This window comes from Panulirus ornatus, chromosome 48 (assembly GCF_036320965.1).
Source record: "Panulirus ornatus isolate Po-2019 chromosome 48, ASM3632096v1, whole genome shotgun sequence".
NCBI lineage: Eukaryota > Metazoa > Arthropoda > Malacostraca > Decapoda > Palinuridae > Panulirus > Panulirus ornatus.
In genome coordinates, this window is record NC_092271.1 from 14230920 (window position 1) to 14257595 (window position 26676).

A 26676-nucleotide genomic window follows, 5' to 3' on the forward strand; every position below is an offset into this window, starting at 1 on the left:
TAATATTAAAACTAAATAATCTTGCTCTACATGACATAATTAGATACCTTTGCCATATATGACTTAGTTGCTTCTGAGGATGGGGAGTTCGATTATGACATATGCTATGTCGTCCTACGTGAACACTAACCAATCTAATAACCCAATACTAGATGAGTGTTCCACTAAACACGTCACAAGCAATGAAATAATTATTTTTAGTGACATTAGAATGGACTGAATTGTTTAGAAAATATTAGAAAGCATCTGAATTACGGCATATGACCATATGTAAAATTTTCTCGTCAGGAGCCATACATAAATCCTTTCATGGAATTCCATTGCCCAATTTTGTTGAACTTCAAACTAAAAATATGGGTATAATGCCATTTTCACTCCATATTGGAGAAATAACTAAGATTTTCCTGAAATGATTCAGACGTCTCAATCTACGATCAAGTTATCGACAGCAAGCAAAGCACAAATGTCTATCATGCCACACAATGCTCTAGTAGTCAACACATAATTATCTTAATACATCATGACACGCTATGATAAACACACCAGAACAATAACAAATCAACTAGCTTTCTAAAGTATCAAAATTGACATATTCCATTGAGTTAAAGAGGTGAAAAATGGCAACTAACACCAAGAATGTTCTAGTAACCAAGTCAGCTGCTACTTTGCGTTCCGATCACAAGCGTCTCGCCAACTGAACCTTCGGGCGGGCCGGGGCGGAGGCATTGGTCGGCCGGCTGTAACGGCTTCCAGCCGGTTGCAACCTTCGACCTTGTTACATGTCACATAATTGACAATCATTACGAATAAACAACAATACGAAATTCAAGTGTCTACTAGAATTATGATTTCTGAATTTACGTACAATCCTCATTAAAAAGTTATATCAAAATCTTTCCTTTTGAATATTTCTTCTGTAATCCTAATCGTTTGATAACAATAATAATAATAATGATGATAATGATAATGATAATAATAATGATAATGATAAAAATAACAATAATAATAGTAATAATAATAATAATAATAACTCTGCTGAACTGATTACTCTATTATTGTAACATATCAACGGCGAACATATCGAATTTGAATTCAATCATGTCTATAAGAAAAACAGCATTGCAAAAATATCTCTAACAGTTACTATAGAAATTGCATCAACGATTAAATGTACAACGAAGAAATACAGTACATCCTTCCAAAGATTTAATATGCTAACTTGGTACAGCGTTAATATGGAATGTAAGATTTTCTTTCCTTCCCTTTTCCTACAATAGATATTTTTCTTAAACCATCGAGTCTACAAATGTTTAAGATATTCTGATTAATATTTCCAATACTTTTCTCACATTCCTTGTATTTTCTTTCATCTAATATCGTCTAGAATGCGGCAAGTCTGTTACATATAAAAAGAAAATCCAGCGATTCACTTTTGAAGAGTACATTCTATGAAGTCATTATTATACGCACAAAAAATAGCTAATAGTCTATGATAGGGATCAGTCAGGTTAAATTGGCAGGCTTTGCCCTTTTGGCCTATACTAATTACTATGATACGCTGGTCCAGTTCGTGGTGTATAATCATTTTGAAATTTGATTGATCTGTCTCCTCACCTCTCCACTTTCTCTTTTCCTACATTTTTTATTTTCTATTTTCATTTCTCCGTTCCTCATGGTATTTACTAAGGGCACCACATTATACAATGATGTGCAACTCCCGACTACCTCAGCTCCACAACCATCTCCATTGCAGCAATGGCGGGAACGGATCTCAACCATCCTCTAAACATCGACTTCCAGCAACAACGTCATAATGAAACGATATACATATCTTCAGAAATATGGAGACATGTGGAACATGGTGATATTGAGGTACCAGTAGGAGATGAGGTTTGTGTTACATCCTTTTTTATATATACCTTCAAAAGAAATGGCTTCCATTTTAAGTAGTATTCCTTAATGTACTAATACGTGTTCTCAAAGATACGGAAAATAATGTAAATCTATTCTTTTATGTTATTGACATTATTTTTATGGAAATTATCAAAGTATTGTAAAAATTATAGTTATCACTTTTCTGAATAAAGAAGGGCTATTATGGTGCAATAATTTTGGGAGCTGGAGCTGCATTGGTGAAACGCAGATTCGCTTTCTCTGCTCCTTGCTGGCAAGGAAAGTGGGTGTGCCATTTGGGGTTTCTTTATAATCAGGTATTTGCAGTTATTGTAGTCATCTGTCCTTGATTAATTGTTATATCGAAGGGTATAGGCATTATTTATAGAAGGAAAAGAGCAGTATTTATGACTAGATGTGAATTGCAGACCTAATTAGAATAAATGTTTCGGTGGCTGGCCCGCCACATCTTGTGGTCGGATTATAATTTGCATTTTTATTGTAATATATTTTCTTGATTGTTTCATGTGTATAAGTGATCCTGATCAATTTATTTAATGAAATGTAATAAGCACGAGTTTGGATTTGGTGTATAGAGATGGCACTCGATTTATTCGTAGAGGTAGCGGCGTCTATACAGCCTAGTAAGTGTGACATTGTCACTCGACTTTTACCTAGAGGTAGCGGCGTCTATTCAGCCTACTACTCGACTTTTTATGTAGAGGTAGCTGCGTCTACTTAGCCTAGTAAATTAACCGAAACATAACAGTTATCTCAGGACAAGCCTGGGCTAATGTGTTTAAAGGGGTCGAGGCCCACCTTAGTTGAAGGCGGTTGGGATCGTGACGTGAGGACACTGTCTGGGAGATGAACCGGGACCTCTGGCACCTGAAGCAAAGACTATATAAGACAGTCGTTGCAATGAACAGAGCACTGTTGGCTTAGGAAAAGCTGGGTGACTATGGTTTTCCCTTCCGCACGCTTTAGTAATTAAGGGTTTACGCATAATTGGTTAATAAGGTTTTTCCCTTACACTCGCTTGATTAATTAGTGTTTCCCTTACGCATGCTTAGCAAATAAGGGTTACGCATAATTGGTTACGCTCGCTTGGTTGATTAGGGTTTCCCTGACGCTCGCTTGGTTGATTAGGGTTTCCCTAACGCTCGCTAGGTTAGTAAAGGGTTTCCTTGTGCTTATTTGTTTATTATACGTTCTGATCCCTGTTGACCACAAACGGTGTCAAGGGGCAGATGCATTCCAGTTAATCGGCACTGAAAACGCACTTTAATTCAAGTATTTCTCAAAGTTCTCGTCTTCGGAACTCTAGTGTTTCGTGACTGATCACACAGAACACTACAAGGTGACCGAGACAGTTGAACCTGTATCTGTCTGAGCGCCAGATGCTGACATAGAATCACACATAATGTGAAATAAGTTAATGGATATTTTAGTGTTCATTTACCCCTGCAATTCCCGTCTTGCCTCCTCCAAGATAGACTCTTAACCATCCGCCGATCCCGCAAGGAGTAGCAAGAGTGACAAATTCTGTCTGTCACACTTTCAAGTCACGCCTCTATTAATTACAGCAATTTTCTATGAGGTCACAAGGGCCAGGAAGCATGTATGCCACATGTGATATTACTTATTCGGTGTGTGATATTAGCGAGTGCTGCCTTAGCCATCAAGACATCAATTTCCTTAGGGGTCTTCGCCCCCCCCCCCCCCCCCCCCATCGGGAGGTCGTACCTTTCTCTGTGAATAGCATGCATGATCCGCGGCAGAGTATCGCTTGGTAGTAAAGACCTGCTGGCTAAAGTTAAATATGACAAGTATAAGACCTATTCAGACTTCGAATATTCACTGATTCGATGCCATTGCTACAATATCGGTATCCTTAATCATGCAGGGGACGTTATAAGCAGCGATGATAATGCAAAGGAACTTTCGGGAGAATTTAGGTGTCAGTTCAATCGGATGCGCTAAATCCCCCCCACTTTTTTTTTTTATATTAGATGTCAACCCTCCTTCCGTTTCTGTAAAAGGTCAGAGGTTTGAACATAAATGATAATCTCATTCTACACGGAAGTGCACAGGTGAGGAACATATAGCCGACAATTGTACATTTGAGGCTGTGAAATGCGTATAATGTAACGGCAGCCACTCAAGCTCAGACCGAGAATGTACCAGGTTCATATTCAAAAAGGTAGTGCAGTCAAAATATTGGACAGTGTTATATAAGGTGAAGTGAAGAAGATACTCCAAAACGATATAAAAATTGCCCATAAGTGTTGAAATTAAGCCATTTGCTACATACGTTATGTCCTACTGAACCAGATCCTGCAACCGATCTTGCCAGTTACTTCCTTCTGTGCTCAGAAAACCTACACGCATCCAAGAACGTTTCTGATATTGACACTCCACCCGAAACTTATTCCCAGGTTACATCTACCAGCTCCTGAAAGTTGAAAGAGGATAGAATCCTTGTTGTCTGGAGCTTTGGCACGTGATGTTGCTCCGGTGACGTCAAAGAATTATATTACAAGGTCTTCGGAAGAGAATGAGCTGTACTGGATAGTGGTGTATCGGTCACTGTCAATCACATTAACGTGCCTGGTACTCCAAGTTTAACCATTTGTGCATGTAAACATTTAGGTGGAGGTACACCTGAACATGCAGACTAAATTTAATTCATAGGGCGATATCTTGAGGCGAGGGTCTGTCAAGGGTCCACATTGTAAAGGACGGTCACAGAGCAGCTATTGATATACATCAAAGCTTACCCTACACGGACTTTAAATTCTGTTTACGAAGCTGTTGCATGTAGACCCTTATAAGATTCAACACAATTATGAAGAGTGATCATCACCTATCGTTCGTCAGACCTATGAATCAAAAAGTTATGGATGGCGACGACACACATAGCTTCATTTTTCACTTTTACAGTATCGCTTTCAGAGTTCGGTATGTATTCTATTTGCCCTCAAGGGCGTGCGCGAACGGCCTCTCAATGAGTCACATGCACAGAGTACATAGTGCGTCATGGATGTTTGTGATAACATTGTGAAACGCGTCATTGCTCAGGTATACAATTAGTTATCAAATTGCTAACGCGGTTACATATCTTTTGGTTTTGAGATAACCGAGTCTAGTCTAGACGCCAACAGCCATAGCGATAACTTGTGATCATTTGACTGTCAATTTGCGGGAAGAGCCTTCATTGTTGACGAAAGAAGGGAACTCGACAAGGTCACGGTTGTTCCGGAAAATCACTTGCGGAAGTTAAGTGTGTAGTTCATGCCATGATACACGTATTCTCAGAGAACCACCATGAAGGCGAAGACTCTCACCCATTTAGAATCAAAGTGGGTACATTCTTAGCCAGTCAGCATCGAGGTGCATACTTTCTCATCCGTTTCCTTTGGAATAAGGAAGAATAGAGAGAAATTCATGTTGTCGCATGACTGCCGAGTCAACTGTAAATTCTTGAACTGCAAGGAAGTTTAAAATTAGGTTTGTCTTATTGTAACAGGGGCTATCAGGAAGAAAAAATACGTGAAATCATGGCACTACAAAAATTATTCCAGATATCTGGTCTAATGATTGGCAGTGGTAGAAAGTAACGAAGTAGCAACACTTCATTAACCTGTCTTTAATTCGTTAGTAACACTTCATTAACCTGTCTTTAAGTGTATAATTTTGGGATTCACTTTCAGCCAATATATTTAGTAATTTCTTTAATTCAAAAATGTTGTTGCATTAAGGTAGTGAATATTCGAAGTAATTAGGTTAAAAGTAAATCCTTAATCTACTTACAGCAAGTAGGGTAAGGATGCATCACTATTTCCTTACCATCACTGTAAGTATGAGAGACTAAGAGGTGCAGGCCAACAAGATGGTCGGCGAAGCCAAGACTGAGTTATACATTTTCTATGAAGTAGGGAAGGGTAATGAAGACTGTTTCAGTGAAGAGACAAGAGATATTAAGGATACGTGGTCATCGGAGTGATGAAAGTTATGGTTAACTTGTTACTTCAGAATACACCAGAGAAAATTTATCGTAGAAATGTGCGTGTGTTATTGTGTGTACAAGGGTGTTCATTAGAACTCTCTTCCCTTTCATGTCTTTCCCAATGACTATACTGGCACATTTTATGACAGGTTTTTCATTCCCTCCAACATTCGTAAATAATTTCATTTGTCTCTCCTTTTCTCTTCTTTTTCATTAAATTGTGTAAATATCAAACAAGGCCCCGACCTTCATGTGGATTTTTGTCCGTAACAGGAGCCTCCAATGTAAAAAAGAAAAAAAAAAATAAGAGTCCTATTGTAACGACTAAAATGTTTATGTATAATTTGATTCTAACATCCGTTGCTCATGTACAGTACTTGGGATCAGTTTCGATTATTACCAATATATTGTTTATCTTTAAAATCCAGATAGAATTGTCAGAATTAGTATGGTATCATCCCTTTGTCCTTTTGATGGGAAGGTTCCTTTCATTTATTTCCTGTGAGACGGTGGTCATAATGTAGCCCAACATAGGGAACATATGTAAGTTTAGTTGTGGGTTGTTACTATGAAACTATCTTCTGCCAGGATGTTTAGTTTTGGTATGCTCTGGCAAATGATTTGAACAGGCTGAATAAATGATAATAAAAAGCCCCTGTGGAAGGTATTAAGAATATATGGTGTGGGAGGAAAGTTGTTAGAAGCAGTGAAAAGTTTTTATCGAGGATGTAAGGCATGTGTACGTGTAGGAAGAGAGGAAAGTGATTGGTTCTCAGTGAATGTAGGTTTGCGGCAGGGGTGTGTGATGTCTCCATGGTTGTTTAATATGTTTATGGATGGGGTTGTTAGGGAGGTAAATGCAAGAGTTTTGGAAAGAGGGGCAAGTATGAAGTCTGTTGGGGATGAGAGAGCTTGGGAAGTGAGTCAGTTGTTGCTCGCTGATGATACAGCGCTGGTGGCTGATTCATGTGAGAAACTGCAGAAGCTGGTGACTGAGTTTGGTAAAGTGTGTGGAAGAAGAAAGTTAAGAGTAAATGTGAATAAGAGCAAGGTTATTAGGTACAGTAGGGTTGAGGGTCAAGTCAATTGGGAGGTGAGTTTGAATGGAGAAAAACTGGAGGAAGTGAAGTGTTTTAGATATCTGGGAGTGGATCTGGCAGCGGATGGAACCATGGAAGCGGAAGTGGATCATAGGGTGGGGGAGGGGGCGAAAATTCTGGGGGCCTTGAAGAATGTGTGGAAGTCGAGAACATTATCTCGGAAAGCAAAAATGGGTATGTTTGAAGGAATAGTGGTTCCAACAATGTTGTATGGTTGCGAGGCGTGGGCTATGGATAGAGTTGTGCGCAGGAGGATGGATGTGCTGGAAATGAGATGTTTGAGGACAATGTGTGGTGTGAGGTGGTTTGATCGAGTGAGTAACAAGGTTAAGAGAGAGGTGTGGAAATAAAAAGAGCGTGGTTGAGAGAGCAGAAGAGGGTGTTTTGAAGTGGTTTGGGCACATGGAGAGAATGAGTGAGGAAAGATTGACCAAGAGGATATATGTGTCGGAGGTGGAGGGAACGAGGAGAAGAGGGAGACCAAATTGGAGGTGGAAAGATGGAGTGAAAAAGATTTTGTGTGATCGGGGCCTGAACATGCAGGAGGGTGAAAGGAGGGCAAGGAATAGAGTGAATTGGATCGATGTGGTATACCGGGGTTGACGTATGTATATACATGTGTATGGGGGGGGGGCATTTCTTTCGTCTGTTTCCTTGCGCTACCTCGCAAACGCGGGAGACAGCGACAAAGTATAAAAAAAAAAAAAAAAGCCCCTGCACTTTCTACGTACGCAGGTTAAGATCTGTACTGCAAGAATGAATTTTTTGTCATGTTGCAGTTTTATGTACGTATTATTAGAATGTCACTGGGGATCACAGGGTGGCAAGCCTTACCTGAAGGGACTTAGCGTCTCTCACTTCTGCCAGCCGACGGAGTCAGGATTGAGGGACTCGGGTTCTGGTAATTCCCGTAAAGGACGAATGCTTTTTTAAGCACTTGAGTCTCTCAGTGCAAATGAGAACGGAGTAGATAGATAGACGAATTGTATTAAATTGGTCTTTTTAGTATATGAGGATTTTTTTTTCATTTTAAAACGTTTGGCTTGAATTACTGTTATTGGTAATCGAGGTGGTATGAATATCTTGAAAATCGTTCTTCCCGGAATGAACAGATGTGGTCTTGCTGATTTACCTAAGCTGATTAGGAATACTAGCAATTACCTGCTTGTCCATTGTACATTCACAGCATTATGAAATAAATTTTTCAAGCAAACAGTTTAATGCTATTTACATTCATTTGCCTTTTAAAAGACAGTTAAACTCACTAGTACATCATTGTTTTCGTCAGATAATTTAACGATATACTTTATCCTTGATTTGATTTCAAAGATAAAATTCTTCCCTTGCATCATAATCACATTTCCTAGTATAAAACTTAAAAATGTGCTAAGATAGCGAAACAAAAGGAAAGGTTTAGTAGTAGCTAATATAAAGAGCCGCGAAAAATACGAATCTCCCCTTGAAAAGTCGGAGGCTCGTTGGACGTCAGTGTGCGTCGAGACCTGGCTGAGTGAAGTGATAACTGGGGGCTGGACCAGCGCTCGGTTTATTTCAAACCGTTTGTAGTTTTGTAATTTGATGTTATTCACGTGGTTTATTCAGTAGTTCTGCACAGAAGACGCAAGGAAATACAAGGCTAATTATTTACATTCGACAACTGCAAAGGTAAGTTTTAGCGGGTGCTAACTAAGGGTTTCGGTGTGACCTCTCGAGACTTGGCTGAAAGGTTCACCTTCTCCCACGCATTGGTATGCCTGTTTAATTTACTCATAAGTTCGTTAAGATATTATACACGAGTCGTTAGAAGGGTCTTTTTCGTTGTTTTAAGTGGGGATCTTAAGTTTACAGTAGTTTTGAAATTTAACTATTTTGTGCAGACAAAGAAGTAGAAAAATTGGTGGATGACTGTGACAGTTCCTTAAAGAAATTTTTTTTTTTTTGTGATTAGAGCATTCATATTTTCGTGCCGTCAAAATGAGTTTGTCATTAGTTGCCAACTCTTATGTAACATTTCGTGATCCATTACCGAAACTACTGAAAACATTGATTCTCAGAAAACTATGACAGTTGGGCCACTTTTCAAGCCGTCAGGTGAATTTGTGCAACAAGTTTTATGTAGTACAGTCTCGTTGTGATAGATATAACCTCGTAATCGCATAATTATCTGAATTTAAGGTCAGGGCACCATCGCCACAAGAATTTGTTTTGGTTAGTCAAAATTGATATTACCAGTCGCGTTACAAAAGATGTGTAACACCATGTACAGCAATATCAGGTGTAAAAGAACCCGGTTTCATACCCAGCAATGTAAGGTGTAAAAAGTTCCGGTTTCATATCCAGCAATGTGGTGTAAAAAGAATAGCTTTACATCTGTCCCTCTTGTATTAATATATATGTTAGGAAACTGTCGGCTAGTTGAACACTGCAAGTATTGGTACTCGGTGTGGTTGTGGTCCAAGGTATGTGAATGCATCCATGAGATCTTCCCCACACTTTCCCACACTAGGCTGGGTGAGGTTTTATATGCTTCGTCTTAAAGCTTTATCTGTTACGAAAGTTCAGTAAACAGGGGAAAACATAAGTGAGGCGTCATGTGAACTCGGGTGCCTCCACATACCTGATTGTATCCGTCAACCGTCCCAACCTCCGTGGGGGGACTGTAGACGTCAGTTGAGGGTGCCATCACACGCGCTCAATAGTAGGGGACATATTAAGTCACCATCCCTGGTGCCCTCTGGGAGACTGTTTGTCATCATTATACCATCCATCACTGAACGCAATTTGGTAGAGATGGTCGTTAACCTTCATATCCAATCAAGGTGTATTCTTGAGGATAGTGGTCTCTCAACCGTCACATCCACCCATGTGCACTTTGAAGGTCAGTGGGAGTTTGAATTATGTTTGTGCTGTTTGGCGAGGGAGTTTTACACTTGTTGGGCCCCATCTTTTATCAGTCGTCACGTTCGCATTTGGTACAATGGATACCAGTAGCACAGCAGTCCAAATCTAAACGTTGCTTTGCAGGACTTTCTTAAGCACTTTATAGTAATATATATATATATATATATATATATATATATATATATATATATATATATATATATATATATATCGCCCGGATCACAGCGTAGACGAATGGCTGAGGTAAATTGTCCTCTTGCAAATATTAGAATAGCATTCGATGTATTATTTTTGGTGAGGTTTAATGATAATAGAAATTATAACGATCTGTTGTTCAAACAAAACACTCGAAAATGTATATACGTAAGATAGTGCAGTCTCCTGTATGATTACGCAAGAAGCCTCATCGACGGGAAGGTATTTGTATCTGTAATTTTGCTGAATCGGCGACCAAACAAACCTTTACTTCAGATGAGAGTAACTCGTGAAAACAGACGTGTTACCACATTCTTTGATGCTTCACGGATACAGGAATCTGGTGTCATCTCTAGTTGTCAGTATTGAATCCAACTCTACAAACGAGTTTTACATTTGCTTCTCTGCCAAGTGAATATGTGTAATGAAAAGGAGACTTTTAACGCATAAAGAGGTATTTTATTGCTTGATAGATCATTTATATACAAACATTCTTGGTAACCCTTGTGTGATGACCATTACTTATCATTGCATTAAGAGTGTGTCTACGGGGCGGGAATTTTGTAGCAGTTGAGAACTGATTGGGAACTGAATGGCCTTCCTGTGATGCCGTATGACGGAGAGAAGGGTTATCGTGTGGTTCGTGACCTCGCCCTAGTCACTTCTCTCTTTTTGCACCCCGACTCTACTTCGCAGCTACTCTCTCCCACACGGTATTGGCCGTTGCTTCTCATACTTGGTGAGAGGTACAGCGCGGAGATTGTCAAGGGTTCAACAGAGTTACATGTCAAACAGCTGAAACGTCAGGAAACCTCGCCTTTTTACCTGTGGGATACCAGGCAGGTATTTGTTGGTTTTGGGAATAATATTCGACTAAGTTTTTTTCGACTTGGTTAAATTTTGACCGGAAGCTAATGAAAGAATGGGAGATCAATTCTTTGTTGCAGGGAGAGCACTTGGAATGAAACTTCATTGCAGGGGCGAAAACAGAGCAGAACATGAAAACCAATGAAAAAATCTTGCATATCATATCTAGCAACGTAGACATTTTTGATGCTAATTGAAAAGTTATTAGCTGCATTCAGTTGTTAGTAAGCTTGCTGCTAAAGGACTCATAGGAATATATATATATATATATATATATATATATATATATATATATATATATATACTTGATTTATTTTTATGTATTATACTTTGACGCTGTCTCCCACGTTAGCGAGGTAGCGCAAGGAAACACGAAAGAATGGCCCAACCCATTCCACATACACATGTATGTATTCCTATGAATACACGGGGAAAATGAAACACGATATGTTCCCAAGTGCACTTTCGTGTTATAATCACATCATCAGGAGAGACAAGAAATATGTCAGTTGATATACATCGAAGAGACGAAGCTAGGACGCAGCTTCGTCTCTTCAGTGTATATCAACTGACCTATATTTCTCTCGTGTCTCCCCTGATGATGTGATTATTACACGAAAGTACACTTGGGAACTTATCGTGTTTCATTTTTCCCGTGGACTCGTAGGAATATCTTGATCATGCACAAAATTGTGATCCTTTCCATACACATGTACATACATAAACGCCCACTCACTCACATATACCTATACATTTCAACATGTACATGCATATACATACACAGACATATACATATATACACGTGTACATGTTCATACATGCTGCCTTCATCCTTTCTCGCCGCCACCCCGCCAAACATGAAATGACACCCCCCTTCCCCCGCGTGCGCGCGAGGTAGCTCTAGGAAAAGACAACAAAGGCCACATTCGTTCACACTCGGTCTCTGTCATGTATAATGCACCGAAACCACAGCTCCCTTTCCACATCCTGGCCTCACAAAACTTTCCATGGTTTACCACAAACGCTTCACATGCCCTGGTTCATTCCATTGACAGCACGTCGACCCCGGTATACCACTTCGTTCCAATTCACTCTATTCCTTGCACGTCTTTCACCCTCGTGTATGTTCAAGCCCTGATCGCTCAAAATCTTTTTCATCCCATCCTTCCACCTCCAATTTGGTCTCCCACTTCTCGTTCCCTCCACCTCTGACACATATATCCTCTTTGTCAATTTTTCCTCGCTCATTCGCTCCATGTGACCAAACCATTTCAATACCCTCTTTTGCTCTCTCAACCACACTCTTTTTATTTCCACACATCTCTCTTACCCTTTCATTACTTACTCGATCAAACCCCCCTCACGCCAGATATTGTCCTCAAACATCTCATTTCCAAAACATCCAAAACAACCCTATCTATCGCCCATGGCTCACAAACATATTGTTAGAACCTTTATTCCTTCAAACATACCCATTTTTGCTCTCTGAGATAAGGTTCTCGCCTACCACACATTCTTCAACGCTCCCAGAACCTTTGCTCCCTCTCCCACCCTGTGACTCACTTCTGCTTCCATGGTTCTATACGCTGCCAAATCCACTCCCAGATATCTAAAACACTTCTTAATCCAGTTTTTCTCTTCAAATTTACCTCCCAATTGACGTGTCCCTCAACCCCACTGAACCTAACAACCTTGCTTTTATTCACACACTTTACCAAACTCAGTCACCAACTTCTGCAGTTTCTCACCCGAATCAGCCACCAGCGCTGTATCATCAGCGAACAACGATTGACTCGCTTCCCAAGACCTCTCATCCACAAAAGATTGCGTACTTGCCCCTCTCTCCAAAACTCTTGAATTCTCCTTCCTAACAACCCCATCCATAAACATATTGAACATCCCTGGAGACATCACACACCCCTGCCGCAAACCTACATTCACTGGGAACCACTCACTTTCCTCTCTTCCTACTCGTACACTTGCCGTACATCCTTGATAAAGACTTTTCACTGCTTCTAGCAACTTATCACACCATATACTCTTAATACCTTCCACAGAGCATCTCTATCAACTCTATCATATGCCTTCTCCAGATCCATGAATGCTACATACAAATCCATTTGCTTTTCTAAGTATTTCGCACATACATTCTTCAAAGTAAACACCTGATCCACACATCCTCTACCACTTCTGAAACCACACTGCTCCTTCCCAATCTGATACTCTGTACATTCCTTCACCCTCTCGATCAATACCCTTTCATATAATTTCCCAGGAATACTCAACAAACTTGTACCTCTGTAATTTGAACACTGACTTTTATCCCCTTTGCTTTTGTACAATGGCACTATGCTTGCAATCTCCCAATCATCCGGCACTTCACCATGAACCATGCATACATTGAGTATCCTCACCAACCAGTCAACAATACAGTCGCCCCCTTTTTTAATAAATTCCACAACAATGCCATCCAAACCGCGGCGCCACCTTGCCAGCTTTCATCTTCCGCAAAGCTTTCACTACCTCTTCTCTGTTTACCAAATCATTCTCACTGACTCCCTCACTTTGCACATTAGCTCGACCAAAACACCTATATCTGCCACTCTGTCATCAAACACATTCAACAAACCTTCAGAATACTCACTCCGTGTCCCTCTCACTTCACTACTACATGTTAGTACCTCCCCATTTGCCCCCTTCACCGATTTTCCCTTTTGTTCTCTCGTCTTACGCATTTTATTTACCTCCTTCCAAAACACCTTTTTATTTTCCCTAGAAGTTGATACTCTCTCACCCCAACTCTCATTTGTCCTCTTTTTCACCTCTTGCACCTTTCTCTTGACCTCTTGCCTCTTTCTTTTATACATCTCCCGGTCATTTGCTCTATTTCCCTGCAAAAATTGTCCAAGTGCCTCGCATCTCTTTCACTAACAATCTTACTTCTTCATCCCACCACTCACTACCCTTTCTAATCTGCCCACCTTTCTCATGCCACAGGCATCTTTTGCGCAGGCCATCACTGCTTCCCTAAATACATCGCATTCCTCCCCCACTCCTCACCTTTTTCCGTTCTGCACTCAATCTCTCCTGGTACTTCCTCACACAAGTCCCCTATCCAAGCTTACTCTCGCCATTCTCTTTACCCCAACATTTTCTCTCTTTTTCCTGAAAACCTTTACATATCTTCACCTTTGCCTCCACAAGATAATGATCAGACATCCCCCAGTTGCCCCTCTCAGCACATTAACTTCCAAAAGTCTCTCTCTCACGCGCCTATCAATTGACACGTAATACAATAACGCTCTCTGGCCATCTCTCCTACTTACACACACACACACACACACACACACACACACACACACACACACACACACATATATATATATATATATATATATATATATATATATATATATATATTTTTTTTTTTTTTTTTTTTTTTTTTCTCCCGCTGTCTCCCGCGTTTGCGAGGTAGCGCAAGGAAACAGACGAAAGAAACGGCCCAACCCACCCTCATACACATGTATATACATACGTCCACACACGCAAATATACATACCTACACAGCTCTCCATGGTTTACCCCAGACGCTTCACATGCCCTGATTCAATCCACTGACAGCACGTCAACCCCGGTATACCACATCGATCCAATTCACTCTATTCCTTGCCCTCCTTTCACCCTCCTGCATGTTCAGGCCCCGATCACACAAAATCTTTTTCACTCCATCTTTCCACCTCCAGTTTGGTCTCCCACTTCTCGTTCCCTCCACCTCCGACACATATATCCTCTTGGTCAATCTTTCCTCACTCATTCTCTCCATGTGCCCAAACCATTTCAAAACACCCTCTTCTGCTCTCTCAACCACGCTCTTTTTATTTCCACACATCTCTCTTACCCTTACATTACTTACTCGATCAAACCACCTCACACCACACATTGTCCTCAAACATCTCATTTCCAGTACATCCATCCTCCTGCGCACAACTCTATCCATAGCCCACGCCTCGCAACCATACAACATTGTTGGAACCACTATTCCTTCAAACATACCCATTTTTGCTTTCCGAGATAATGTTCTCGACTTCCACACATTCTTCAAGGCTCCCAGGATTTTCGCCCCCTCCCCCACCCTATGATCCACTTCCGCTTCCATGGTTCCATCCGCTGCCAGATCCACTCCCAGATATCTAAAACACTTTACTTCCTCCAGTTTTTCTCCATTCAAACTTACCTCCCAATTGACTTGACCCTCAACCCTACTGTACCTAATTACCTTGCTCTTATTCACATTTACTCTTAACTTTCTTCTTTCACACACTTTACCAAACTCAGTCACCAGCTTTTGCAGTTTCTCACATGAATCAGCCACCAGCGCTGTATCATCAGCGAACAACAACTGACTCACTTCCCAAGCTCTCTCATCCACAACAGACTGCATACTTGCCTATCTTTCCAAAACTCTTGCATTCACCTCCCTAACAATCCCATCCATAAGCAAATTAAACAACCATAGAGACATCACGTACCCCTGCCGCAAACCAACATTCACTGAGAACCAATCACTTTCCATTCTTCCTACTCGTACACATGCCTTTCATCCTCGATAAAAACTTTTCACTGCTTCAAACAAATTGCTTCCCACACCATATATGAATGATAAATACAGGCCAGACTTTACGGAAAAGCAAAGAACATTATTATAGATTCAAATGTCATTTGAAAATTGTTTCCCATCGTAGTACAGCGATTGTTTGTAATAATCAGAAAATGGTACATGCAGGCTAGCATACATAATCGTTAGGGAAACAAGATGACCAAGGAATACCGGTCCTGAGCGCATATAGGTTTGGCTACAGTCACAGTAATCATAGTCTGTGAGGCGCCATGCGTGGGTCGAGCACCCGCACAACTGCCACCTCAGTCTATTTATTTTACTGAGAGCGCCAGAATTGATTGAGGTTGTGAATTTACCAGTTTATTTTGCTTTAGTTCTATCTTCAGACTCTGATGATGATACCTTGAAGGATTCTGAAATGTAAGACTTAGTAGAGAGATTGTTGTGAATTACAGGGGATGTAATGCTTTTGTTTGACCAGATTGTTTTGGTAAGCCTAGTCAGACATTCATCTTAATAGAAAGAGAGAGCTCTTAATCAGAGACTACCTATACTTTGAAGTTTGATATCTTTAACCTTGGATATAGTGGATTAACATCAGACCTGACCGTGAGGGGTATGGTTACACAAAAGAACATCATACCATTTGATCTTGCCATCGTACAAGATTGGCTTTCAGTACACCAGATGACAAGATGTCATATGCAGGGGGAAGAAAATGGGAAGGAAAAGATAGTATGAAAAGAACCTGAACGTAGAGCATTTTCATGGGAGGTGTTACTTTACGGCTGTTAACATGGTACCACAATGTATAACACAATAGACTAGTCCTCAGTCGTTCGATAGTGTTCAGCAAAAGCAGGAACTTTAGTTTGACGGTGGTTTGTTATATTACACTGAATTTGACGTAATTTTTTTATGGTGAAACTTGCTCAGTTCAGTTTTTCACTTGTGTGGAGGCATTTTGCATGGACAGGATGTTACTTCCTTCTGTATAAGGTTTTATTTTTTATTTTTTTTTTATCCGATGAAACGGATAAGCAGATACGCTGTAAATGCAACCTCTAGCGCGCCAAATGTGTGAACATGCTAGATATGTCACACAAAAAAAACTCCTCGTTCGATCGAACTTCTTCTCTTTCTTTTGATACATTTTGTACAGAAATTGTGTATGTATGTCCATGACTTGTATTATGATCTGTATAAACATTCATTCATGTATGTGAGAACTTAAGATATCAGATTCTTGACGCTTGCCTGAGATGTCTTAGCTTCAAAGATGAGGTTCTTGGAACTGGTTTTCTTCCTGTGGATGATGAAACCAGTATTGATGTCATTTGAAGGTCGTCGTCTTTCCCGGTAAGGTCTTCACATCTGATGGATGGTGAGAACAGTATTAACATAACTGGAAGGGAGGCCACTAGTTCTGACATGTCTGGTGGGACACATTACTTCGGGACTCGAAGCCCCGTTCATGATGTGTCGTCGTGACCGTCCGTTGTTATGGCGTGAACAAGTCAGCCTGGGGAGTGCATCTTGTCGGAGGTAAGACACGCAACTGGGCGGGAAGGCTTCACCGCTTAGGCTTACAAGAAGCGATTGTAGGCATATGCTTTACAAAAGTTTGCGAATCTGTATTCATAATGAGAATACATGTTTCTTCAAGGAACCGTTATTGTTTTCTTTCAAGATTGAGTCAAAGACCTTGTCCCAGGTGTTATTCTGTGGTGAGATCTTTTTTCGTGGTTGACAGATTAGGATGATAGAGTGACTGAACTGGGTTCCAGTCTTGGAAGACTTAATCTGTAAGGATTTTATGGCTCGAGGGCCAAGATATTCTCGATTTCTTTATAGGAAGGGGAGGGGTGAAATTTTTTAGGGCCCTTGAAAGAAATTAGATATAAATTCGGATTCTTTCATTTTTTTTTTTTTTTTGGCTCCCTTACCTCAGGCTATCGAATCCTACAATGATTTAAGGAAAGTCGGTTGTTTCTAGGGTCACCCATACTGTTTGCTTTTGGGTCCTGCTTCCCTCAGTACGCCACTGGGCACAGTGAAGTAACGTGATTGAGGTTTATGAACGGATAACGGTAATGTTATTATAAAGCGAATGTCATTACGGTATTAAGTTTACTTTATCAAAGCTACTCGCATCGGTAGTTTTGAATTAAACAGGTTTAAGGAAGACAGAGGTGGCCATTGGTGTGGAAACTAAGTTGTTGATGGTCGGAATAGATTACCTTACATAAATCGAAGTGTATTGGGAAGCTAACAATATAGGCAGGGTAGGTGCACATACGTAAAAATTATCTTGTGCGATATGGAGGTACCTTGATTTGAACCTGTTGGCATACTTGTTAGTGTCAACAAGGGAACTACCTCGTTAGTCTCGAAACATTGTCTTACGTTTATGTGATTGAATGTCATGAACATGATGACTAACTTAGCCGGCGTTTAGTGGCATTAGTACTACGTACCCTGTGTCCAGGTGCAGGTTACTGTATGGCAAGTAAACTCACTCTATACAGCTGCATGGTACTGCGTACCCTGTGTCCAGGTGCAGGTTACTGTATGGCAAGTAAACTCACTCTATACAGCTGCATGGTACTGCGTACCGTGTCCAGGTGCAGGTTACTGTATGGCAAGTAAACTCACTCTTTACAGCTGCATGGTACTACGTACCCTGTGTCCAGGTGCAGGTTTACTGTATGGCAAGTAAGCTCACTCTTTACAGCTGCATGGATGTTATGCAGGGGTGCAGGCTGCAGAAACACCAGCGATAATGGGTATGAAGGACCCGTGAAAAGTCTAGTGGTGCGCAACAAAATAGGGTGCGCGGCAGCTCCCCCTTGCATTGGTTGCTGGTACCGTGATAGTTCTGCTGGCCCCATTTACCCGCTCACCCTGATGATGGTGTTGGTGGGAGATCCATTATACTTTGATGACTCCTGATTGTGTGAGAGGGTTAGGGTCAGGTTAGAAGGTCCAATTTAGGGCACCACGCTTCTCCCTCCCACATTCCGGACTTTGACCTCGTCTCTCTCTCTCTCTCTCTCTCTCTCTCTCTCTCTCTCTCTCTCTCTCTCTCTCTCTCTCTCTCCACTCTGCTGCAGTTTGGGGATTCATTATGGGTGTGTTGGGTGGATACTAGGGCTGGAATACCGTTGCGAGACGTACGGTAACACACGTTACACCTGCATCGCTTGTTACAGCGGGTTGTCCAGTGCGTGAAGGTGAGGAGGAGGACGCATCCGCTGGCTGGGAGTTCTGGCGTTATCATTGTTCCATGAAGCGTTGGTCGGGATACTTGAGACCTTGTCGAAAAGTTTCTTTTTAGTCGTGGTTCAGGTGTCACTATGAGGGAGGATCATCTTAACGAATTGCATACACGAGTTTGAATGTATAAAGCGTCTGAAGCAAGTCTACCCTAAGGTCACTCCTCTCTGCCGGCGTGCAGATTCGGTTTCTACAAAACATGCCAGGCTCTTTGTACTCGGTGTGTCCCATGTTAGTGCGAACAGATGAATAGGATAAGATACTGTTTTGATTCGAGACTGTGTTCCACTAATACCTCAGATGTCGTAGGGCTGTAGAATATTTCATGATAGGTGAACTTTTGGTATTTATGTGATTGACATAAGAGTGTAGAATGAAATGAACACCTGTTCCTTGGTAACCATGATAGGTGAACTTTTGGTATTCACTTTATGATTGGCATAACAGTGTAGAATAAAATAAAGACATGTTCCTTGGTAACTAGAAACTTTGGCAGCGAGAAGTACCGGTATATCTTGAGATAAGAATATGTAGATAATCCTTTTAACACGCAACAAAGCATACCTACATATAAATTGACGAGGTTCAGAGGTGGGAACGCGTGCCGAGGAGCATTTCTTAATATACAGAAAGTCTGTACTGTATGACTATCATAGTGCTCCATGTATAGCAACCAAATACCAAAGTTAGTCCCACTTGTTATGGTTTGTGCCAGTATGTGGCTTAGTAGTGATGGAGGAAACAGCCCCACCACCTGAGCCGTACAGTGGGCTGTCTCACCTCACCAGCCCCTGGGGCATGACGGTACCAAGCTTTGAGCCTGACGGTATGATCATTTGAGTGAGAGTGTGTGACCCTTAGGGTCAGGTTAAAGGCCAGGCCACCATACCCAAATGTCGTGCTCAGGTTGTGATACTCGTCAGACTGGGGATTTTAGGGCCTGAAGGATTTTTTTTAAGGGTTCCATAAGTGAAAGTTTTTATTTGATATCATTATTGGTTTTTCTGTACGCATAATTCCTGGCAGTGAATGATGTGTTCATAGCAGCTGTGATCGCCACACACCTTTAGATATGTTCATCAGCGTTGGTGTAATTTAGAATATTACCTGCGCTTACGACCTGAACACGACGTTACTATCCTTTTACTTGACCCTTAACGTTCATGTCAAAGGTCATGCTGGCATAACTAAGGTCTTATCTTCGTCTTGAAGCGTCCAACGGATGTGCTTGGGAGTTTTAAGTGTGTCCGTCTGTATGTAAGTAGGATGTCCTCCTCCTACAGGAAAGACCCTGACCCTTCGCTCCTTCGGTTGTTTTGCGGGTCGGTGAAAGTAAGTACTGTGTTGATAGACTGGCTCGAGCCTATCCTGCTTAAAAGACGAGACGAGTGGCGTATTTTGTCTTGCTCACAAGGTATATACATCGTGCCGTAGTATGCACTACTATTACATACCATGGGTAACGGTGCTGGAACATCACACATTTGGTATTTAAAGTCGAAAGTTTAGAAAGTGTGCTAAGACTCCTTTACCCTCATCCCCAAAATTAATTTTTGTGTGTGTGGTTCAGCACCACGACGTTTCCCGAAGTGTTCATGAAATCTGATTGAAAATCTATAAGAATCGTAGGAATATTTTCAGGGTGTGTGTGTGTGGGTGTTGATTATAACACTGTTTTGGTGTGTTCATGAAATCTGATTGAAAATCTATAAGAATCTTAGAAATATTTTCAGGGTGTGTGTGTGTGGGTGTTGATTATAACACTGTTTTGGTGTGTTCATGAAATCTGATTGAAAAGTCTATAAGAATCGTAGGAATATTTTCAGGGTGTGTGTGTGTGTGTGTGGGTGTTGATTATAACACTGTTTTGGTAGAGATGCACCAGTGGCTCAGATTGTGAGGCATCATGAGACGGGTCTGGTTCCTCGTACCGAGGCATCGTAACTTCCCATAAGGATCGTGGTTATTGCGATCAAGCTGAATGTAGAGGAAAAGCTGCAAGAAATTTATACCGGGTGTAACTGTTCGTCCCTCTGCCCTTTTCTTGAGGCTCGGGATTCCCATATTTGCAGAAGAAATTCCCTCAATAGAGTGCGATCCTGTATACACGCAGACATCCCCGTGGAAATGGGACCGAAATTATAGAAAACGTGAATGGTTAATTCTTCTGGTATACGTTGTAAAAGTGTGTGTCAGTTATGATGGGGCAATGGCTGCTAATGCCATGGTTACAAAATCGGTGGAATACTTATCACCAGTTGACATATTGTAAGTTTCATGATATGAATTATATTTCATGACCTTCAGTCAGAATTTTCTGTAGGTTTTGAATTTAAATTTTTGTTTTTCAAAACAGTCTTAGGGCTGTCGGAGAGAAGCGTGGGTGTTGGCCGTGTAATCTTTTGGGAATTACGTTCATTCTTCGTGCATTTTGGTTCTGAATAAGGACGATGACTTTCCTTTTTGGCTAAGACGCTTCTCTCTCTCTCGTGAAACTTGCAAAGAAATTCCCGTAGCAATAGGTGTTCTAAGCGGGAGGGTCGTCACCAGGGGCGGGAGTTGTAACGACCGTCGGGAGGGCGTCACTAGGGGCGGGAGTTGTCACGACCGTCGGGAGGGTCGTCACCAGGGGCGGGAGTTGTCACGACCGTCGGGAGGGTCGTCACCAGGGGCAGGAGGAGTTCTCGCGACCGCCGGGAGGAGTTGTCACGACCGTGGGTGGGTCGTCTTCAGGGGAAGGGGGAGTATTTGTCACGACCGGCGAGAAGGTCGTCACTAGAGCGGGAGGAGTTATCACAACCGGCGAGAAGGTCGTCGGGAGTGGCGGTGGGAAGGGGTCGTCACGACCTTAGCGAAAGGGTTATCACGAACGATGGGAAGGGTCGTTGCGGGCGGTGGAAGACGCTTGTTATAAAGCGATAGGAAAGATTCGTCAAGAGCACTGAGAAATGGTTGTCAGGAGCAGTAGGAAATGGTCGTCACGAGCAGTGAGAAAGGGTTTGTAACGAGCAGTGGGAAAGGGTCGTCACGAGCAGTGAGAAAGGGTTTGTAACGAGCAGTGGGAAAGGGTCGTCACGAGCAGTGGGAAAGGGCAGTGGGGAAAGGGTCGTCAAACGCGATGGGAAGGGTTCGTGATGAACGTCTGCGTGTGATTGTATCTCTTGGGGGATGAGGGCGTTGGCAGCAGCACTTCCGGGGACTGACCTTTGACTCCGTGGCCCCAGTGTGTCTGTAGCCAGCCTAGTGGTGGAGGCCGTGGTGAGGTTAACGGTTTGTGGGGTTGTGTAAGGCTTTTGAGGGTGACGGGTGTGGGGAAGGGGAGTGGATGGTGGGAATTGTTTAAGTTAAAACCTATGGCTTTATCAAGTACTTGTAACGTTGACAGGGTGTTGCTGTACACTCATAACCCCCACTCTATGAAGGACTTGTAACGTTGACAGGGTGTTGCTGTACACACATAACCCCCACTCTATGAAGTACTTGTAACGTTGACAGGGTGTTGCTGTACACTCATAACCCCCACTCTATGAAGTACTTGTAACGTTGACAGGGTGTTGCTGTACACTCATAACCCCCACTCTATGAAGTACTTGTAACGTTGACAGGGTGTTGCTGTACACTCATAACCCCCACTCTACCAGAGCAGTCTCCCCACAGCCATTGATAGAAGGATGAATGATTAGCCAATCATGTCCGACTGGGACGTTATGTACATGAGACATGATATGTGGATTGAGTGCAATGTCTGCATTAGTGTGTGGAGCAACGGATCAGATTTTCTGCCTTGGTTCCACAACTTCATGTGGCGTTTTAGTTTCCGTTTGTCCTCATTGTGTCCAGCTCAGGCCTTCATGATTTTTCACAGCTGTTCCCCATTTCCTCAGGTTTTACTACAACCCATTTAACTCTTCTGGATTCTCCCAAATTTTTTTTTTTTTCTATCTTACAATTTTACTTCATTTTCTCATCTGATTTAGCCACGATGATTTTCAGTGAAGAAATATTTTTTCTCTTGGATGAACTTTTATTGTGTTGGGATAGTTGTTCGACTGATGTGTGTGTGTGTGTGTGTGTGCGTGTGTGTGTGTGTGTGTGTGTGTGTGGCAGAAGAAGCTGAGGAATAAAGGATTGACCCAGTTCTTCTGCTGACATCTCAGGTTAGGCTGGCTTTCGCTGACTTATCCCGTACTCGGCATAATGCTTCTCTGGTAAAATGAGCTTTTCCCAAGTGTATTGAGAGGATCCCAGGGTAACCACTGGTACCAGGGCTTGTGTATCATCCTATGAGGTGTTCCTGACCCCCAAAGAGACTTTCCGGAGGCTGTTCCTGGGGTGTGTGCTGCTGACGCCAGGAGGCTGTTCCTTGGGTGTGCTGCTGACGCCAGGAGGCTGTTCCTTGGGTGTGTGCTGCTGACGCCAGGAGGCTGTTCCTTGGGTGTGCTGCTGACGCCAGGAGGCTGTTCCTGGGGTGTGTGCTGCTGACGCCACGAGGCTGTTCCTTGGGTGTGTGCTGCTGACGCCAGGAGGCTGTTCCTTGGGTGTGTGCTGCTGACGCCAGGAGGCTGTTCCTTGGGGGTGTGCTGCTGACGCCAGGAGGCTGTTCCTTGGGTGTGTGCTCCTGACGCCAAGAGGCTGTTCCTTGGGTGTGCTCCTGACGCCAGAAGGCTGTCCCTCGGGTGTGTGCTCCTGACGCCAGGAGGCTGTTCCTTGGGGGTGTGCTCCTGACGCCAGGAGGCTGTTCCTTGGGTGTGTGCTCCTGACGCCAGGAGGCTGTTCCTTGGGTGTGTGCTCCTGACGCCAGGAGGCTGTTCCTTGGGGGTGTGCTCCTGACGCCAGGAGGCTGTTCCTTGGGTGTGTGCTCCTGACGCCAGGAGGCTGTTCCTAGGTGTGCTGCTGACGCCAGGAGGCTGTTCCTAGGGTGTGCTCCTGACGCCAGGAGGCTGTTCCTAGGTGTGCTGCTGACGCCAGGAGGCTGTCCCTCGGGTGTGCTCCTGACGCCAGGAGGCTGTTCCTGGGGTGTGCTCCTGACTGCAAGGGGTCGTTCCTGAAGTGTACTTCTCTTCCAGATCTTAGTAGATCTTTGTTTACATCTGCTCACTTGTAGCCTTGCCTCTTTGCCCTGTGCCATACCCTCACGTGTTCTCTACCCGCTCTTTTCCCTTACCCTCTTGCTTCTCCATCTCCGGGTCTCTTTTCTTCTAACCTTCCTGGTGTTATGAGTCTCACTATCGTCTCGTAACGCATGGTTCTTGTTCTCCATCACTTCTTCCTTCTGTCGTTTGCTCCATGACTTAGTTGTATCCCCGTCTCCTTCACTACACCACCATCCCCCCCCCCCACGCGCGCGCGCGCACACACACACACACACACACACACACACACACACACACACACACACACACACACACACACACACAAGCCTCCTCCGTTACGTCACCTTACTTGCGTCCTTTCGTCTCCACACTCGAGTCTTCCTCCACATCTCGCACTATTAACATATTCATGAGAGCGAAGTCTAGTAGCAGCATGATCCCTGGTTCTGGTGGAGGAGACTGTACCCATGCTGGCACTATCATGAAGGCTGACGTTAGCCATGACTGCTCCTCGGTATATGGTTCAGCCGGACTCTTCCTCATGGGTTAGGGTGCTGTAGCTCTTGGCCGCCGTCGGCTCCTGCCGGGGTTACTTAACGTTTTAAGCACGACGGAAGTAATGGCCAGGCCTTTTGACCAGGTTCTTTAGGATCGTGCTCAAGGATCGTTCGGCCATGCTCATGGGATTAGTATAGTTGTGTTACACGTGTAATTGCAAGGTGGTATGAGATGCACAGATCCATGGTGAATTTATAGCACGAGATCTGTGACATGCTTGGTAGTCGGGGCAGCAACTGGATCAGGGGCAGATGGCCGGAAGCGGCAGCAGCGACTCCTCCTCACCGAAGGTCTGGGAGTAAACGCTGATGGTTACATAAGTGCTGTGATCCATCAAGGCGGCGAAAGGATCAAGTCTTCGCTCAAAAACACTTGAGAATCGTGGTGCACCAAACACCAAGCTGCGATTGGCTTAAGAATAGTAAGGGTGCTTTAAACTGCAGATAGTCCCGGTTAAGTTAGTGCTAGAAGAGCTTTGTTCGCTGTAGTCCTGGTTAAGTTGGTACTAGAAGGGCTTTGTTCGTTGTGAAGTAGGACCTAATTATAAAACGGAAACTTCTGTGTCGAGCATAGACGAAAAGAATTCGTAACGAGAGATATGATCGTTTGTTTTTAAGGAAATTTTTGCTGTTGGTTATAACTGAATTCACGTAGCATTTGGTTTATTAACTGCATCTCTGAGAAAAATGATTGAAATCTTGAGGATAGAAATGGGTAGGAGTAAGAAAGGAAAATCCAGTCAGATTGGTATAGAAATATATTTTTTGTACTTATCGTCGCATGATTTATTTTTTGGATCTCTCTCTCTCTCTCTCTCTCTCTCTCTCTCTCTAGCGATAGCAAAGGTGAAGGGTGCAGGGGTTAGGGTAAGTGAAGGCAAGCGTAGAGCTCACAGGTGAGCACATCATCATAGTAGGGTGAGGGTAACAAGTGTGCTCGAGTGGTTGTCTGGCAATTCTGTCTCATGCTTTTAACTTTACCTCCTTTCCCTCCGTCTTCCTGCTGGGGTGGGTTAGAGGTGGGGTGGACCGCCACAAGCGGGGTTAGGGTGCAGGAGAAAAACGTTGGGGTTGGGGGATGGCCACGGGGGCTAGGATAGTCTGGGTGCTGGGCCTTCATCCTGGGAGTGAAAGGAGCCCATTTTTCTCTCTTTTGTGCTGGCATGTCGGCGCTCGTGTGGACGAAGATGAGGAGTTAAATTATTCATCAATGGGTTTGTTACTTTGGACGTGGGGAACCCTCTTGCAACCTACACCAGGTTATTTTAATTAGCCCTTTGGTCGGTTGTGGTCCTGAGGGTGGGCACCTTAGGGCCATTAATGGTGATTTGTAGGGGGCGCTCATTGTGGTGGCTCCAAGAATAGGACTTCTTTATCCTGGCGACATTGATTTGCTATAAAGTGGGAACAGTGTGCAAGGTGGAACACAAGACAACTAGAGAAAAGACACGGTATAATGTGTGGCAAGGTAGTAATAGGACAACTAGTGTACAGAAGCGTTTAGATAAGACTGACCACAGCTCGTGGGACTCGAGTGTATCATGGTAAGCATTGATACATAGTCCTCATCATGAGTATAGCATTTCGGGCAGGATTATGTACCCAGGATATGTATTTGATAATCTCTACTGGATCTCTGTATCAGGCATGAATACACTGGTCGATGAGAGAACAGATTAATTAAAATCATAGGCATGTGTGTAATATCTTTGTGACACGCGTTATATCTTGTGTGTAAATACAACATATTGAATATGGATACCATAATATTGTGTCGAAAACTCTGATGACGTCAAGAGTTCTCTGGTGAATTCATGATTTTCATGTGTTTTTAGGGTCATGGATACAGTATTGCCAACACTGCAATAATACCTTGAGCAAGGACACAACAGCCTTGTCAGGACTGCTGTCATAAGCGTACATCATTAGAACAGAAATTACTATATCGTTGCAGATGGGAATGGGAAAGTTTTTGAAAGTATTAGTATGTAATGCATATTTTGTACTTGTTACATGGAGAAAGTTAGAAGACGAGGCTGCGCGTGTGTACAACACACCGTGAACAAGGGTCCGACGCTCCTTTGGAGATAGGCTACTGTTAACTACGAGGAGTTATTGTCACCCCAGGAGCCGCGTGCTGGACTAGTCTAGGTTACTGATAGCCAAC

General features: G+C 42.8%; 1 protein-coding gene and 1 pseudogene across 1 annotated transcript in view; one reads left to right on the forward strand and one right to left on the reverse strand.

Annotated features, from left to right (window-relative positions):
- LOC139763976 (glutathione S-transferase Mu 4-like) overlaps window positions 1-20923 on the reverse strand; it is a 32012-nt pseudogene extending 11089 nt beyond the window's left edge.
- The window catches only part of LOC139764117 (uncharacterized), a 133584-nt gene continuing 115397 nt past the window's right edge, over window positions 8490-26676 (forward strand). The window contains exon 1 of the mRNA XM_071690622.1: window positions 8490-8667. The gene's annotated coding sequence lies outside the window, so the exon portion shown is untranslated. The remainder of the gene's footprint in view (window positions 8668-26676) is intronic.